This window comes from Lucilia cuprina, chromosome 5 (genome assembly GCF_022045245.1).
Source record: "Lucilia cuprina isolate Lc7/37 chromosome 5, ASM2204524v1, whole genome shotgun sequence".
Taxonomy (NCBI): domain Eukaryota; kingdom Metazoa; phylum Arthropoda; class Insecta; order Diptera; family Calliphoridae; genus Lucilia; species Lucilia cuprina.
The window spans coordinates 27109484-27123634 of record NC_060953.1 but is presented as its reverse complement, the minus strand read 5'-3'; the positions used below and the strand labels follow the sequence as shown (position 1 = coordinate 27123634).

At 29.1% G+C, this 14151-nt stretch overlaps 1 protein-coding gene across 1 annotated transcript in view; it reads right to left on the bottom strand.

The window, feature by feature from the left end:
* LOC111679326 (vacuolar protein sorting-associated protein 13D) overlaps nucleotides 1-14151 on the bottom strand; it is a 476071-nt gene that overhangs the window by 296115 nt on the left and 165805 nt on the right. The gene's annotated exons all lie outside the window — the stretch shown is intronic.

The following is a 14151-nucleotide window of genomic DNA, read 5'->3' as shown; positions in this document are numbered from 1 at the left end:
AAGTATTGTGTCATTTTCAAATTATAATTGAATCGAATATTCTTCCACTTGGAGAGTTAACAGAAGAAGCCCAGAAAGCGAGGAATCGAGATTTTAAGCATGTTCAACTTTTCAGCTCGAGAAAATGCTCCAGGCAATCACAGAATGAAGATATTTTTAATAGTTTACTTCTATATTCTGATCCTGTTCTTTCAACTATGCGAAAAAGATGGATTTGTTATGAAACTCTATCATCTCAAAACGAGGAAGATTTAAAGGACTTATATTACCTTCTGGATATGTATACCGATATGACAGATTATTTTATAGAAAATAAGTAGTGTTAGGAATTAACTATATAAGTAGGTTGTAAGAATTAATTATATAATGTTTAAGATAAACAGCTCAAATAAAAAGAGGTATTATACTAACTGATGATATTGTATTAAATTGTGTTTTATATTTCGGTGGGCGGGAAAGGTGGTTTGTGTGGGGTGATTTAGGTGTTGTTGTGCGTGGCTTATAATAAAATTATATTTTTTTTATTGTATAAACAATGTTATAGTCTTCAATAAAATAATTAACTAAATAAAATTGTTCAAATATTTTATTCAACACCAAATGTATGTTCTGTCATACTTAATACTAAAATATGAAAAATATGAAATTAAAGGACACAGGTTTAAATGAACATATTTTTGAATGTAATTGAGATATTGGCCTGAAATTTTTTGTAAAGGGTCGAGAATTTCCATATCTAACTAAAAAAGATATTAAAAGATAAATTGTTGTAGCTATCTGCGACCCTATTAAAATTTTGATATAAATCATAGTTTTAGAAATTTAACAAATATGTTATATATGACAAAATCTTTATTTATGAACAAAACTCAATGAAATCTTCAACGCTTGTTAAATTTGTCATTTCAAATAAGAGAAAAATTGAAAAGGTCAAAGGATATCTATAAAAAAAATATTTTGTAACTCAAGATTTAAAATTTTTGAATTTTTTTGCGAAATCAAAAACTTTGTTGACTTTTTTTAAAAAAATGGACCCATTTTTAAATTTTTTTGTACAGAGAAAAGCTTATGTGTTTTCCTTTAACACCCTTTTTGTCGTTTAGTGGGATGCGAGTGGGATATCTATAAAAAAATGTTTTGTAACTCAAGACATACAATTTTTTACTTTTTTTGAAAAATCAAAAACCTTTTTGACTTTTTTTCCAAAATTATTATTTTTTTTTCAAAAGAAAGCTTAGGTCTTTTCCTTTAAAACCTTTTTGGTCGCTTAGTGGGATGCGAGTGGGATATCTATCAAAATAAATGTTTTGTAACTCAAGACAAAGGTTTGCACTATTTTAATTTTTTTCATATTTGTGTGTAAACCTCACCCAGAGAAACTAGACACATTAGCCTTTCCGATGCACAGTGGGGCAGAATGGAAATTTTTTGGAAATAAATCTGGCATTTCTAAACGGCTGATCCGATCGGGATAAAATTTTGCGTGAGCGTAGCCAAGGAGTATTCGAGTTTAAGTTTTGAAGATGAACCCCGCAGATGCCCCAGGGACGGAGCTGTGGCGGCTCAAAGTAGGGTACATACGACATGTAAAATCTTTAAACTCGTGCCATTTTTTTGTTTTTCACCCAAATTATATTTTCTGAAAGCACTCGACGAGATCTTGAAAAAACATGCTTGGACATACTACTTATCTCTTATAATATCCGAGTTATAGGCATTTAAAAATTTAGTGATACAAAATTTACCATACCTTTGTCCGCCTTTTTTTGAATACCGGGCGTAATTTTGGACCAAATGGACTTTTTTTCTTGTTAGTTAGACAACAAAATTTCCAATAATATACAAAAAATTTCAGATCAATATCATTTACAGATCCAAAAATATACGTTTTTTAATTTAAAAATTCGAAAAATTTTAGATTTTTGCCGTTTTTTTACCCAAAATGTGTCTTAACTCTTTTATTAATAAAATAAAATTTTCTTTAAGAACATATAACAATTTTATAGTTTTCTAAATCGTTAACGGATATGGACTAAATTGTTGTAGCTTTCTGCGACCCTATTAAAATTTTGATATAAATCATAGTTTTAGAAATTAAACAAATATGTAATATAAGACAAAATCTTTATTTATGAACCAAACTCAATGAAATTTTCAACGCTTGTTAAATTTGTCTTTTCAAATAAGAAAATGCAAAATAAAATTGAAAAGGTCAAAGGGCATCTCGCAATTCCCAAAAATAGGAATGAAAATCCCAAAAATGGGATTTTTACTTTTTTGCCCATAGGGTCCACAATTCTTTCAGGGCTGGGAAAATACTTTTGGAGTAAATAGAAAACATATTGAGGTTTCCAAACTGCTTTCAGTTTTCTGATCCCAGCTTTGGGATTTTAGAACATGTCGCCCAAAGTTGAAGTTTTGATAAAAAACTTCAATAGGACAAGTTTTTTATGCCAAAGCGTTCTGCGTAAAGATACCTTTTAGAAAACTATAAAATTGTTATATGTTCTTAAAGGAAATTTTATTTTATTAATAAAAGAGTTAAGACACATTTTTGGCAAAAAAAACGGCAAAAATCTAAAATTTTTTGAATTTTTAAATTAAAAAACGTATATTTTTGGATCTGCAAATTTTGTTGTCTAACTAACAAGAAAAAATTGAGTCCATTTGGTCCAAAATGATCGATGATGGCACGAGTTAAAAAATTTTACATGTCGTAGGTACTCTATTTTGAGCCGCCATCTTTCATCTTCAAAACTTAAACTCGAATACTCCTTGGCTACGCTCACGCCAAATTTTATTCCGATCGGATGAGCCGTTTAGAAATGCTTGATTTATTTCCAAAAAAATTCGATTATGCCCCACTGTGTATTAGTGCTTCGCACGTTCATTAAATGTAGACGATAGTTTTTCTTAGGGCGAGTTTTTCTGATAAAGATAATCTTCATTCTTTGGTTAAACCTGGTTTAATATATGTTTCGTGTTTTTCAGTTATCAGTAACGTTACTTATTATCTTTGTTTAACTGAGTGTAATTGGCCAATTAAACTCAATTTATAAGTGAGGAAACACAATTAACAAAAACAATAAAACAATGATTTCGGAAGAACAAAAACATAATATTTTAAGTAAATTTCATCTTCAAAACTTAAACTCGAATACTCCTTGGCTACGCTCACGCCAAATTTTATTCCGATCGGATGAGCCGTTTAGAAATGCTTGATTTATTTCCAAAAAAAAATCGATTATGCCCCACTGTGTATTAGTGCTTCGCGCGTTCATTAAATGTAGACGATAGTTTTTCTTAGGGCGAGTTTTTCTGATAAAGATAATCTTCATTCTTTGGTTAAACCTGGTTTAATATATGTTTCGTGTTTTTCAGTTATCAGTAACGTTACTTATTATCTTTGTTTAACTGAGTGTAATTGGCCAATTAAACTCAAGTTATAAGTGAGGAAACACAATTAACAAAAACAATAAAACAATGATTTCGGAAGAACAAAAACATAATATTTTAAGTAAATTGCAATTTTCTGACTTGCTTTGTTTCATTAATTATTGTTTTAAATGTTTATTAACATTTTTCCAAAATTTTCCATTTTACAAAAGTATTGTTTGCAAAAAAACAGCTGTTTATTGTTTTTGTTTTTGAGTGAAAACATGGCAATACTAACAAAGTTAACTGAGCTTAAATCTAAAACTGAAAAACACAATTATCGGTTAAAGTCCGCCTAAATTTGTTCCGAGTGTAATCTAACAGCAAGTTAAGCCTAGTTTAACTGATTAGTAAGAAACCCGCCCTTATTAAGTTGAATTAAAGTACATAATTAATAGAAGAAAACACACCCGATTGTATTCATTTTGACATATTTTTGCTTCCGCGAAGAACTATTGTAAGGCAGTAGAACCTGTTTTAGCGATCATTTACGAAGAGATTTTAAATAAGGGTGTTTTTATGATGCTACAGAAAATAAAAATATACATACATAAATATGTATATACAATTCAGTTATTGATTTGATCTTAAAGCGAGTAGTGTTGGCGTAAAAATGCAAGTGTTGTGAAGAGTAAAACAGTGAACACTAACAAATAATATCTAACTGTAAAATAAAAGGTACGTATTTTGGTATTTTGTAATAAATTTTGAAAATATATTACGGTGAGGGGTATACACTATTCCGCATAGCCGTATATAACTCAGCTATTTGATATGTATATTTACCCACTTTCTATATTTATAAGGACACAAAATCACAAAATATCTTCTTATTTTTCAGCAATATGGGTCGAATAGAATTTAAGAAAATGAGATAGAGCTGAGTGATATGGTGAAAGAAATCACAAGGAGACATGTTATCCTAATATAATGCTTTGTTATTTATTTATTTGTTTGTTTATATTTTTCAAATTTGGTTTTGACACTTTATTTTAAAATAAACAACAAAATTATTGAAGAATATAAAAAACATGCATTTTATTACATTAAAAAGCATTATTAAAAGGGCTTTATATAGGCGCATTAATGAAGCGCATACATAAAGCACAGATCTAATAAACTGTAAAATACATAATAAAAGTGCAACTAGTTGCTATTAAATAAACGCTTTTTGGATTCAAAACCTATTGCTTCTAAGTGGCTCATCTCAAACAAAAATAATGTACTTTTAATGCGCACCAGTAAGTGATTTCGGATTAGGTCTCCATGAAAAATTTGAATTATCTAACAATTTTTAAGATATACGAAAGTCCGGCCGTTATTCTCTAAATGTTCCAATGAATGCAAAAAATCTGGGAAACTAATAGAACTTCGTTTCCCAGTTAAACGAAATTTTGTATTTACTTAATATGGGAGGCGCCGCTCCCCTCTTGGGTATTTTAGTGTTACCGATATTTTGACATATTTCGGTATTGGTATTTTGGCGGTAACGTTAGGTGTGCTGAAAAGGCATTTTAGCGTTAACGATAGCTTAGCGATAACGGTTGTCAACCTTGATATTAATAATATGTACATAAATACATAAATAAACATATACATAAATAAACATATACATAAATAAACAACTTAAATAACGTAAACTCAATATAACCAAATTCAAAACATATAACCCATTTTTTGTTTGGAGTTGATGATAATGCGTGTAATTTATTTATTAATGTTAATATTATTTAAGCCAATTTAGTTGTATTCTATCATACTACAATTTAACTTTTTAATAACTTCCAAAAAAATAACATAAAAATTACTTCCTGAGATGTAGTGAATTAGGAATCCAATAAAATCCTAACTTCTTCAGGTCTTTTTCAGTACATCCATGGAGGAAATACTATTTCTTTTTCGGAAGTTCGTTTTTTGCTTTATTTTTATTTTTTTATTTTATTTTTTTCACTATTGTTGTAAATATCGGTTGTTAATAAATAACTTTGTTAAGTTTTATGATAATCTACCTAAAAATAGAAACAATTTCGACTAGTTTCCATCAAAAATTGCAAATATTACAAAATTTCACCTTTGACCTTTAAAGTTTATGGGTTAATGGCGTCCAAATTACATGAAACTCTTGATTTTTATTTATAAATATGTGGACTAATAAAGTTACAAAAGGGTTCCATTTACAATACACAACAATATAATAAAAAGGCTAATTTTGCAAAATATTACATAAAAATGCGTTTTTTTCTCGAAATCCGCTTAATTCAAATTGCAGGTACAAGCAAACTATAAGAGGTATTGACCAATTTTTTTACTTTTTTATTCCCTAATCTGATGTCTATAAATCCCTATGAGTTCTCCCAAAAATATTGAAATTTGTTTAACAAAGTATCAAAAAAACTAAAATTTGAATTTTGAAACGATCGTTAAAAATATCAAAATTTTTCGACCATGGCTGAGAAGAGGTTTACGTTATTCTATAAGGATAAAAACTCATATTCAATTAATTACAGATGTATATTAAGTAATACAATTTTTTATTAGAATATTTTCAAAAATTTGTTTATTTTTTTATCACATTTCGAATTCAAGTGCTCTGAAACACGATAATGGCCTGGGGAATTTTTAATAACTTTAACATTTTTCAACCAATTTTTGTTGGGAAGGAATGTGTTAACTGTAAACTTTAAAAAATTAAAATCTCCGTAACTTTAAGTCCATCAAACATATATGAATATTTTAATTTTAATGATTGCAAAATTAACGCAAGAATAATAAACTAAAGATTACACCTTTCTGTGCACCGATTTTAAACATTTTCAATAGGATTCGTCCCTGGGGCAATAGCATATCATATTTCATTGAATTATCTTCAAAATTGCGACTCAGAAAATGATTCTGATCCGATTGGTATACTTTAAGGTGGGTATAGGACCAGTATTATTGTGCGTTACAAACATCTGTTCATATAACTTTTTTTACGTTATATTTCATTGCTATATACTAGGGGTCGGTAAACTATGGCTCGCGAGCCAAATACAGCTCTTTGGATGTGGAATTGTGGCTCTTTAGTTTCATACACATATTTTATAAAAACAAAATAGTTATATTTATACACCTTTCTGTGCACCGATTTTAAGCATTTGCAATAGGATTCGTCCCTGGGGCAATAGCATATCATATTTCATTGAATTATCTTCAAAATTGCGACTCAGAAAATGATTCTGATCCGATTGGTATACTTTAAGGTGGGTATAGGACCAGTATTATTGTGCGTTACAAACATCTGTTCATATAACTTTTTTTACGTTATATTTCATTGCTATATACTAGGGGTCGGTAAACTATGGCTCGCGAGCCAAGTACAGCTCTTTGGATGTGGAATTGTGGCTCTTTAGTTTCATACACATATTTTATAAAAACAAAATATTTATATATTTTAAAATTAAGTTATAAAAACTTTCAAAACAATATATGTACATAAATTTGTAACTTTGCTTAATCGTTCTGTACATGAGCAAAACAAAAACAAATACTTTTTGAGAGTGAAAGAAAGAAAGCAACACCATTAGCTTCATTTTCTTGCTTTAATTTGCCCTTACAATCGTACATTTCATTTGAGAATAATTCCTTATTGAGCCAATTAGAATTGGATCTCTAGACATGCAGTTGCTTATTTTAAAAGTAAAACTTTGTATTGTGGAAAATTGCCAAATTTAAAAGAAAGTTAGAATGAAAATTTAGAGTACTTTCAATCTTTTTTTAAAGAATTTTGTGGTATTTTTGATGATGTTATTGAAGAAATTGGCGAAAACAATTGTGATATATTAATAGCAGTAGACTTTAACATAGATTGGTCTAAAGATGGAGTATATAAAAGCAGAATTGAGAATATATTGAACGATAATTACCTAAAACAAATAGTTGAAGAATATACTCGAATAACGAAAAGATCAAATACAATAATTGACTATATTATAACAAATATGAATACAATTGATGTTAAAAATAATGTGAAAAATAAAATTTCGGATCATGAATCTATAGATATAGTTATTAGTTGTAATCATGTGAAACATGAAGATAACCAATATAAAGAAATAACAAGTTTTAAATATAATAAACATACTTTTAATAACGATGTTAAAAACTTAGTTAAAAAGCAAGTAATTTTCCCATAAAGCAAAACAAAATGAACAACAACAACGCTAAAAGAAATAAAAAACAAAATACGCAAGGCATCAAAACCAACAGACATCTAACTAAACATACATAACGAAAAACACAGAAAAACAAAAACAAAATAAACAGCGCAATAAAACCAACCTACATCCAAATATACGAAGAGAATTCACAAAACCAAAACACACAGCTGAATAAAACCATATACCACATACATCTATACACACGTGTACATCGTTTTCTAATATTCAGTGTTGTTGTTGCTTATTTAACAAAGCATGAGAAAAATATGACATTTTTTGATAAAATTTTCAGAGGTTGTGTCGGATTTTTGCTCATATCTCCTCCAAAACTGATTTCAACAGACAGGCAGACGGACATGGCTTAATCCACTCCGCTATCTATAAGGATCCAGAATATATATACTTTATAGGGTCGGAAAATTATATTATAGAAATTACAAACGGAATGACAAACTTATATACCCTTCTCATGAAAGTGAAGGGTATAAAAAAGATCAATCTGTTATAAAAACTGTGATATTTAATAATATAGAATATAAGGAAAATTACCAAATAGCCAATAGATTCAATAACTATTTTAAAAAAAGTGTAGAAATAATAAAAAACAGTATAGATAATGTGCAATATATAAACCGAGTAACTGTGATAAACTTTAGATTTAAATTCCGTGCAATAAATAAACAGGAATTAAACAAGTAATATTTCTATATTCTTATATCTTATATCTCTTATATACCCTTCACCAAGTATGTTTTAAAAACAGTTTTTATTTATTTTGTATCTCTGCACACATGTCACACATAACATACACACAAGCAAATATAAACTGTAGCAGAAAGAAATATTAACCGTTGCACAGTGGTATAGGAAAAAAAAAGAGGGAAATAATTCGGTAACTTCTAAACGGTTAATCCGATTTTAATGAAATTTGGTATGCACAAAGAGGAGGTGTTGTCGAGTTTAGGTTTTGAATTTGGACCTTATAGGCCAACCAGGGGCCCGGCGGGGGGTCCTCAAATTAGGACACCTTGGCTATGTTAAATTTTTAAAACGATCCTATTTCTTCATTTGAGTTCCGATTAAAAAAAAATTTCGTATATAGAATCTCCTCATCGAGCACTATAAAAAATGTAAATTATCTCTTATAGTTTAGGAGATATTCGCATTTGAAAATTAAAATTTTAAAATTTTTACCGTTCTTACTTTAGTTTTTTGATAATAGCGGGTCCAAATATTCCCGATTTTCGCCATTTCTTTTTTTATTCGCTTAACAACAAGTTTATATATCAAGCAGTGAAAGAATTATGTAAAAATCATGACTGAATCCAAAGTTATAGGCATTTTAATTTAAAAAATTAAAAAAGGCGATTTTTTGCCATTTTTTTGGGAAAAAAGTATCTTTTTCTTTTTAAGTTATCTAAAAATTTTTTGATACCGAGGGGACCAGATCCATCCAAAAAAACCCTATTTTTTATATAAAATTCAATTTTGAGCAAAAATTCTCAAATCGCATAGTCGATATCAAATTATAGTGACCTGTTTTATATGACCCAATATGTTCTTAATCATTTTGTAACGGGTTTCGATAACCCCGCCCCTGGTATGGATATAATAGGCAAAAAACCAAAAAATCCCATTTTTGGGATTTTTTAAAACTTTTTTGGGAATTCCGGGATTTCTAATAAGAAAATTCGAAATTTATTGGATTTTGAGTAAAAAAATCTACCTAACTGTAAAATTTCATCAAAAAATATTCATAAATAAAATTTTTATTGCAATTTGAAAAATTTGTATCTTCGCAAAAACTGAATAAAAAACATTTTTTAATTTTTTTTAAAAAAGTATTCCGCGAATTTTTTAATTTTCAAAAATTATATACAGTTTTGAAAAATAGACAAAATTACCTTTCCATTGATATATAACATGCCTACCTAATGTTTTTTAAGTGACAAATTAATTAGGGAAAACTCAACATCTTTTAGAGAATTTACCTAGTACTATTATTTTCATCCATACATTTGTTAGGCATGTTTTACTACCTAAATTTTTATGAATTTTTACAGCCACTTTTTACGATTAATCTTTTATTCTTTATCCCTAAAAAAATTAACAAGTATTTATTTTATATAAAAATAGTCTTTATTTATTTTTTTTTATAAATTAATATAATTTTGTAAAATAATCGGTATCACAGTAGTCCATATCTAAAAGATAAAGTAAATCTTTAAATTCATGAATATTTTCAAATGCTAACGTTTTGTAGCAAATCCAACGTTTCCTTATAGTAGATAAAACAGGATCAGAAGATAGAATCAGATTATTAAAAATATCTTCATTTTGAGACTGCCTAGAACACTTCCTTGAGCTAAACTGATGAATATGCTTAAAGTCTCTATTCCTCGATTCTTGGGGTTCTTCTGTAAGCTCTCCTAAAGGCAGAATATTATGTTCTATGATGACCTTTCCATGACATAATATCTTGTGAACTGTAGGTGTCATTTCTTTCCAGGGATATAATTCCAAAAGTAATTTAGAAACTTTTGTAGAATACTCTCCAAATTTTGTTGCGTTCACTTTATGCTTGCTATTTATCGCCATTAGAATAATATTGACCTTTTGCAGTAAATCCATACTAATTCCGGTTATTTCGGAAGTAGTTTCAAAATTTTAAAAAAAACGTCTAGCGGTATTACCATCGTTTGTGCTTCCATATCCTGTGAGTGGTTTATCAATATTTAATCCCATCCGCTTTTTAAATTCCTCTTGAATTCTTCGTTTCTCTCACTGGCTCTCATTTCCATTAACTCCTTATTGTTATTTGCACTTTTGTTTGCATTTTCCGGTATGCTTCTGTACTTTAAATCATATGCTAAATGTAGAAAATGTTCCAGAAATCGTATGCGAGCATGTAGGGGGGATATTCCAAATTGTAATGTTTCCTCATTTATTGATCTTTGCTTGGAAATATTCGAAAATTCTGATTTTTTATCACCACATATGTAGCAGTACCAAGTAGATGATGTTCCTGTAATGGCATTTCCAACTTTCCCATCAATCATTGTAAGTTTTAAATCATAGGACATGTTAAACGAATAATTTTCTATTTCGATTGTTATAGGTTCCAAGTTTTTAATTTCTGCTTCAATACGATTTATCAAATCTTGCGTTGTTGTTTTGGATTCCTTTATATACTCAAAGCTTATTGGCCTACAAAAAGCTTTGGATCCTGGAGTCGAATTCTTCCAAATATCATCGAAACTGGTTGATGGAGAATCGCTGTCAGCATACTTTCGAATTCTTAATGGAACTAGCGATGCCATAAATACACTTTTATACTCGGAAGATGATTCACTTGTGTTGATTTGTTTATATTCCGAGAGTGCTGATAATCCATCACATCCCCACTTACAAATGAGTTGAAGATCACAAGAATTTTTTTTTTTTAGTTGGTCTGAAGAAAAGTCAGAAGCAATCCTTAAAGCAGTATTTTCGAGTAGAGCGCCGAGTCCAATAACAGCCTTCCGATCAGTTATTTCAATAGGAGGTGGTATAATGCTTTTCTTCTTTTCATTTATTTTGTCATATGATGGTAAAACATCCACTCCTTTTTCAGATAGCGCCTTTCTTAACGTTATGTAGTTATCACGACTTAATCCCAGCTGCAACATAAGCGCAATAGCTTCTTCCTCAGTGAACGTTGTATCAGATGATGGTGTGGGTATACTCTTTACAATTCTTTTCAGTCGTCTTGGTGATGCGGTTGGAAGAATATTTGCAATTTTTATGGCATCCAAAGGCTGTTTTTCTTTTCTTAACATTGCTTTAAAAGTGTCCGAAACTTCTTCGTTAGATAAGGTTTCTAGTGAAGTTGATAACCTTTTCCTCTTAGATTTTGAGCTCAAATCCTCATACTGCTTACAGGGAGCACCAACAGTTGATACGCAAATAGCAACTTCTACACATTCATCCAGCCAATCAGAAAATTTCGATCGAAATTTAGCAATGGAATACCGAACACTCTTCAGTTTTATATCAACTGATTTTATAAAAATTTTCAATTTTACATATATCAGTTTTATCCACTTTATTTTTATGTGCAGTTTCAATATATTTCAATAAGAAGTTCACTTTATCTTGAAAAGGAGCTGAAGAGTGTTCAAATAAAATGGAGCACAAATCATTTTTTTTAGTACGATCGCCATGGTTAGAAAATTACAAATAATTACAAACAGATATAAACCTGTCTTATATATTAATTACAGGTACTTAAATTAAATTATTTTTTAAAGGGTTATGATATTCTACCTAATATGTCTAACGTATCCTTATGTAATGAATTTTTCCTCAATAGGTCACTTTAATAAGCTACCTATTAAAGTGACCTATAGGGGTAAAAATCATTACAGTTTAAAAAATAATACCTGAAAATTTTTTAATATATGTAACAAATTTAAGAGTTAACGTTATGGATGAAAATAATAGTGCTAGGTAAATTTTCTAAAAGATGTTGAGTTTTCCCTAATTAATTTGTCACTTAAAAAACATTAGGTAGGCATGTTATATATCAATGGAAAGGTAATTTTGTCTATTTTTCAAAACTGTATATAATTTTGAAAATTAAAAAAATCGCGGAATACTTTTTTTTAAAAAAATTAAAAATGTTTTTTATTCAGTTTTTGCGAAGATACAAATTTTTCAAATTGCAATAAAAATTTTATTTATGAATATTTTTTGATGAAATTTTACAGTTAGGTAGATTTTTTTACTCAAAATCTAAAATTAAATAAAAAGTTCGAATTTTCTTATTAGAAATCCGGAATTCCCAAAAAAGTTTAAAAAATCCCAAAAATGGGATTTTTTGGTTTTTTGCCTATTATATCCATACCAGGGGCGGGGTTATCGAAACCCGTTACAAAATGATTAAGAACATATTGGGTCATATAAAACAGGTCACTATAATTTGATATCGACTATGCGATTTGAGAATTTTTGCTCAAAATTGAATTTTCTATAAAAAAATAGGGTTTTTTGGATGGACCTGGTCCCCTCGGTATCAAAAATTTTTAGGTTTTGTTTCATTTATCGTATTTTATGTAAAGTCAGCTTTTCAAAAAGTATAAATTCTATATACATCTTCTTAGAAACTTTTTAGATAACTTAAAAAGAAAAAGATACTTTTTTCCCCAAAAAAATGGCAAAAAATCGCCTTTTTTTAATTTTTTAAATTAAAATGCCTATAACTTTGGACTCAGTCATGATTTTTACATAATTCTTTCACTGCTTGATATATAAACTTGTTGTTAAGCGAATAAAAAAAGAAATGGCGAAAATCGGGAATATTTGGACCCGCTATTATCAAAAAACTAAAAAAAGAACGGTAAAAATTTTAAAATTTTAATTTTCAAATGCGAATATCTCCTAAACTATAAGAGATAATTTACTGCTATGACGACATTTTTATAGTGCTCGATGAGGAGATTCTATATACGAAATTTTTTTAAATCGGAACTCAAATGAAGAAATAGGATCGTTTTAAAAATTTAACATAGCCGAGGTGTCCTAATTTGAGGACCCCCCGCCGGGCCCCTGGTTGGCCTATAAGGTCCAAATTCAAAACCTAAACTCGACAACACCTCCTTTTTGTGCATACCAAATTTCATTAAAATCGGATTAACCGTTTAGAAGTTACCGAATTATTTCCCTTTTTTTTTTCCTATACCACTGTGGCATCGTCTGCGTAACAGACTGGTCTAAATCCGTTATCATATAAGTGCTTAGTATGGTATTTATCTGTGTATCCAGATTAAAATCACAGTAACATTTTTGTTTATTATACGTCTCGACTATTCTTTTTAATATGCTTGGCAATGACACGGAACGTACTTCAATCTAGGACTGGTTTCCGACTCTATCTAATTTTCTATTTTTGATCATGTTTATATAATACACCGTCCGACAGAAAATGGAGAAATTTAATGGGAAAATCTGCGTAGTTAGTTTTTAATTTCGTGATCCTGTGTCCTTCCAAAAGGACTTTAAAGTTTTAAAAAGTACATTTTTCAAAAAATATTTTAAAATACTTTTACTAACACAGTGCAACACGAAAAATTAACCATATAAGGTCACCACTATATGATAAAAGAACAAAAATAAGAAGACCCGTTTTTTTCACTTTTGCCCAAAGTTTTAGTTATAGGCCCTCAAAGATTTGGGGCTTTAGTGTCAATTTTGAAAAAAAAAAATAATAATCATTTTCTCAGGCTCATATCCTTGCATCACAAAGATCCAATTGAGATACAACTTAAAACGATTGCATGTCCAGGAACATCAACATTATAAACATAATACTCAATGTTGAAGTTAAGAAAAACCTAATGAAATTTAATTTTTTTCAGGAAACTTTTTACTTTCGCGACTTACCTATCATTCCTAGGAAGTTCATATGTTCTAGAATGTTATTTATTGGTTATTTAACCATGACTTAAAAAATCAAATCAGTGTAACCAAACAATGTCAA